This window comes from Oryx dammah, unplaced genomic scaffold (genome assembly GCF_014754425.2).
Source record: "Oryx dammah isolate SB20612 unplaced genomic scaffold, SCBI_Odam_1.1 HiC_scaffold_25, whole genome shotgun sequence".
NCBI lineage: Eukaryota > Metazoa > Chordata > Mammalia > Artiodactyla > Bovidae > Oryx > Oryx dammah.
The window spans coordinates 33,970,892-33,976,614 of record NW_024070209.1 but is presented as its reverse complement, the minus strand read 5'-3'; positions in this window follow the sequence as shown (position 1 = coordinate 33,976,614).

Genomic DNA, 5,723 nt, shown 5'->3' with positions numbered 1-5,723 from the left:
GGACTTTAAATATATCCTGTCATTCCCTTCTGGTCTGCAAAGTTTCTGCTGAAAGATCAGCTGTTAAATGTATGGAGTTTCCCTTGTATGTTACTTTTTGCTTTTCCCTAGTTGCTTTTAATATTCTTTCTTTGTGCTTAGTCTTTGTTAGTTTCATTAGTATGTGCCTTGGCATGTTTCTCCTTGGGTTTATCCTGTATGGGAGTCTGTGTATCTTGGACTTGATTGATATTTCCTTTTCCATGTTGGGGAAATTTTCAACTATAATCTCTTCAAAAATTTTCTCATACTCTTTCTTTTTCTCTGCTTCTTCTGGGACCCCTATAATCTGAATGTTGGTATGATTGATGTTTTCCCAGTGGTCTCTGAGACTATTGTCAGTTCTTTTCTTTTTTACTTTATTCTGCTCTTCAGAAGTTATTTCCACCTTTTTACCTTCCAGTTCACTGATTCATTCTTCTGCTTCATATATTCTGTTATAGATTCCTTCCAGAATATCTTTAATTTCAGTAATTGTGTTGTTTGTCTCTGTATGTTTATTCTTTAATTCTTTTTGGTCTTTGTTAATTGATTCTTGCATTTTCTCCATTCTGTTTTCAAGGATTTTGATCACCTTTACTATCATTATTCTGAATTCTTTTTCAGGTAGTTTGCCTATTTCCTCTTCATTTATTTGTACTTCTATGTTTCTAGTTTGTTCCTTCATTTGTGTAGTATTTCTCTGCCTTTTCATTATTTTTTTTTTTTAACTTATTGTGTTTGAGGTCTCCTTTTCCCAGGCTTCAGGTTGAATTTTTTCTTTTGGTTTCTTCCCTCCTAAGGTTGGTCCAGTGGCTTGTGTAAATTTCATATAGGGTGATTTGTGCTGAGATTTTTGTTTGTTTGTTTGTTTTTCCTCTGATGAGTAAGGCTGAGTGAGGTGCTAATCCTGTTTTCTGATGATTGGGTTTGTATTTTTGTTTGTTGTTTAGATGAGGTGTCCTGAACAGGGTGCTACTGGTGGTTGGGTGATGCTGGATCTTGTATTCAAGTGGTTTCATTTGTGTGAGTTCTCATTATTTGATATTCCTTAGGGTTAATTTTCTGGGAATCTAGAATTTTCTTGGAGTCAGTGCTTCCACTCCAAAGGCTCAGGGATTGATCTCTGTTCAGGAACGAAGATTCCACAAGTGGTTCATAATGGCATTAAGTGAGACCTAAACACATACTGCAAAATGAGAAACCAAAGATGAACCCCAGACAAATGGCATTTACAAAATCAGGCAAATAATAATTAAAATAATGGACTATACACATATATGTACATCCATAAGCAAAATCAAAACAGTCCAAGAAAAATAAAGTACAATGGATTGACCTGAAGAACAAAGAAAACCAAAAATTATATTTACCAGTTAAGAACAAAACTAACTAAAGCACAAACTGGAAAACAAAACTAAAGCAAGGTGCCAAGTGGGGAATAAAGCAATGAAACCAAAACTAACAAATATGTCGAGAGGAAAGGAAAGAAAAAAAGAACAGATATGCAAAGTTAAATACAGGGCTTCCCTTGTAGCTCAGTCAGCAAAGAATCTGCCTGCAGTACAGGAGACCCGGGTTCGATCCCTGGATTGGGAATATCCCCTGGAGAAGGAAATGGCAACCCACTCCAGGATCCTTGCCTGGAAAATTTCATGGACACAGGAGCCTGGTGGGCTGCGGCCCATGGGGTCGCAAAGAGTCAGGCACGACTGAGCAACTAACACTAACACTTAAAGAAGATTTATATATATTAAAGATTAACTGCAAGGGGAAAAAAAAGAATAGTAGGAAAAGCAAAGGAATGAATGTAGAAAAAAATAATAATAGGTTTAAAAAATTAAAATTAAAAAATAGAAAAGAAAATTTAAAAAAGGAAGAAGAAAGAAAAAACAACAACAAAAAAGTAAAACTCCACAGAACTGCAAAAGTGGCATGTAGAGGCAGAGGTTTATAACAACAATAAAAAATGTGGCTGAGAAAAAAAAAATAAATAAAAGCTCAAAAGTTAAATTAGATTTCACAGTGCCAATGAAACAGACAACTGCAATGGGGGGCGAGGGGAAGAAAAATATCCAAAAGAATCTACAGAACAAGTCAAAACATAGCAATAATAAATGTTTTCTTGAGTCACTGTGGTCGGAGTCCTTTCCCTCACTGGAAGTCATAGTCCATCTCACCTCCCTAAGGTGCACTCCAACACTGTGCTGGTCTCTGGAACTGCTGTGGAGGCAACTCAGATTCTAATCTGGTCCTACTCGTTTGTGTTCTTTTCTTCAATGTTCACAGCTATTAGAATTAGTGTGTTTTCCTTTATGGGAGCTCTCAGTGTCCTTTTATGTATTCCATAGACACAGAGTCTGTCTAGTTGATTGTGTGGATTCAATCTGCAGCTTGTACAGCTGTTGGCAAGGTTTTGGTTCTTATTCCTGAGACACGCTGCACCTGGGTTTCAATCATGGATTTATTTCCACCTCTTCATGTGAATATTCCACTGTGGTTTCCCCCTGAGGGTTCCCTGGAGGACTTCGGTCACCCCAATGGTCTGGAGGTGGTTCAGCTGCTTGGGTTTCAGGGCTTCTGGCAGCACCAGGTACTCAGGGGAGTTGGTGGCTAGGGCAGCAGGAAAAATAGTACTCTGGAAGGGTATGGCAACCAGTACTGGCCAATGCACTCCAGTATTCTTGCCTGGAGAAATCCTCTGATGGAGAAGACTGGCAGGCCACAGTCCACAGGGTCACAAAGAGGTGGACATGACCAAAGAGATCCTGCATGCTTAGACACAAGACTTTTGCCTGTGGCAGCTCTGCCCCTGTGAGAGCTGAGCATGAAGGTGGCACAGCTGCTTGGCTTGTGGGGACCCTGGAAGAGCCAAGTGTGCAGGGACACAGACTATGTCTGCCTCAGGAATAATGGCCCTATCAGGGTCTTTTTTCAATCCTCTTGTAGCTGGCAATCAGAAGGCTTCTTTGGCCAGTCTTTCTCCATCGCTCCACCCATTCAGCACTTAGAGGGCTCCCTTGCCTGGGGTCCTGTTGTTTGGCACATCAGGCACGTAGATGGGCCCCCCCGGCTGGGTCCTACTCTGTAGGTCAGTGCATTAGGCACTTGAAGGAGCACCCTGGGTGGGGTCCCACTCTGTATATCAGTCTGTCAGGCATTTGCTAGGCCAGTCTCTATTGTTCAGTTGCTGTTGCTGGCATGTGGGGAGAGAGAGCCTATGGTGATAGCTCCATCCCTTTATACCTTACTCGGCAGTATCACTTTGCCTGCATGGTTGCCTGGCTTTCCTCCACAGGCATTTGTCATCACAGTCTCCTCCCTCACATCCCCTTGATCCATCTCCACAATCAACAGCAGCCCTTGCCCTTGGATTGCTCCACAATCCCTAAATTCCAGCTCCCATCTGCTACACCTTCCAGGGGACCTGTGTCCCAGTCCAGGGTATGTATGGCTCAGACAAGGACTGTCTGATTCTCATTCCATTTAGGCTGCCACAGAACAACCGTTTCACTCTCAGCCTTAAATGTTTCTCCTCTGACTCAGACAATTGCCCCGATGTGGGGATTGGATCCCTGCTTCAGTTCCCCTACCTGCCAATGGCAGGTCCATTCCTACTAACACTCCTGTCTTTCCCCCTAGTTCCTTTATCCTACCAAGTTTTGCTTGGTTTTATATATTCATTTCTACTGGTCAGGTACTCCTGTCCACTCTCAGCTGGTGTTCTGCATGAAATTCTATGTCTGAAGCTGTATTCCTGATGCATCCGTGGAGAAATGTACTCCATGTCCACCTAGTCCTCTGCCATTTTCTGCGTTTTGTTTTATGGTCACAATTGTCAGTCCTTAAAATCTTTTCTGAGAGCTAATGACTATGAGTTTGGAGAAACTGAAATTATAAGAGTGTGTGAATGCAAACTAGAGTTAGAGCATTTCAGTTTTCAGAATTTTCTATTGATTTGTTTCTTATGCAAATTCTCCCTTAGCTTTGAGATTTTTAGTTGGCTGACATCATTCTGGCTGACATACATTTTACTCTAGAAACTGCCAACTCTATACTTCATTGCTGACACAGTTGAATAAAAGGGAAAACAGAAAAGTACTGTCCTCTTTGCACTTGTCATTTCTTAATTTGCATTGCAGATAAAATTTTAATTACTTTTAGTAGCTTTGTTTTACTTTAATTCTGATATTTGAAATTCTGAAAATCAGTAGTGAGAGATGGACAAGCTTTGAACTTGGTTACATTTTTAGAGGCTGAAATTACCTGAACTTTCTCTTTTTTTTCTTGCAGCAAATTTATCTTAATGGATGTTTGTTTATCAGAGGATGTTCTAAATAAAAGAATATAAGACTGGTCTTAAATTCAGCATAACCTTCAAGTCTAGATGACTATGTTATCAGTAAAGTTATGAGGAGGTAAATTATGATACCAAGTTAAGCTGACAAGTTATGACTGAAAAGATATTCTCATAGAATATTGTATCCATTATACATTATTGAAAAAAAATCAATGATAAATTCAGCCAACCAATAAGAAGAACAAAATAAGGAAGCCTTTATAAATGAGTGATTCTAAGAAGCAAAACCACTTGCTTGGACTTAGAACTGAGTTTAGCAATTTAGAGATTTGTGTTTGTACAAAAGAATATCTGTAAAACAAGAATAGTATAAACTCACATAATCAAGATGTAAGGGCAGGAAAGAAAGAACTGTGTGCAAATATCTTTGTCATTAAAAGCAGAATATATATCATTTCTAATTATGTTAAAATATTAGTTCTTAAAATACACTAATCCTTGGTTATTTTCATTTTCCCTAAATTTAGTAAGTTTTGTTCTTGAGAATTGAAGATGACTTGCTAAGTTATTTTCAATACACCAGTTCTTTCAATTCATTTTTTAATTTTTTAAAAAATTCAAGACAATATTAACTTAATATACTCTTACATTACATATTTAGATTGATATTTTTCTAATCTCTATTTATTTTTTGAGCTGTAAATAAATTGGTAAGAGAGATATCAATAGAGTTCTGAAATGAAGTATGCCACATATTACAAGTGCATTATTTCAGTAGTAGTCAGTTTAGGGCCCATTTTTTTCTTTAAATTTTTTCCCCTGTAGCTTTACATTTTAAATAAATGTCATGAAGTACTTTATGAACATAATTAAAGAACATTCCTACATAACTTAATTTCCTTTGGCTAGAGAAAATCTCAAGCTAATCAAACTTCATGGTTTGAAGGCACAGTCATCCAGACTGCCAAGTCTACTCAAGGCTTAGGACATAAACTTCAGGAAATTAGGGTACAGAGTAGGCAAGGTTAAAGGGAAGAGTCCACAATAAATGATTCTCACTTCTTACATTAACTGTAACTTCACTGGGGGTGTATATGAGCATGCCCAAAATTACATTCAGCTTGAAGATATTTTTTTCAGGACATTTTCCTCCTGGAATTGATGTGTGACAATATGCTTGACAATATACCCGGAAATTCATAAATCTAAAGTGTCTAGTTTTTATTGGGGCTTCACTACATAGGAATGATGACTTATTGCTCAAAAGGTTGAACTTCAGATCAACTAATGTGACCTGATGACCCTACCATAAAGCACATGGTTGTTTTTTCTGACATGGCTTCTCCCACTTTAAGACTGTCATATATAGTCAACCTTCACCCAAAATCACACTGTTACTATATGA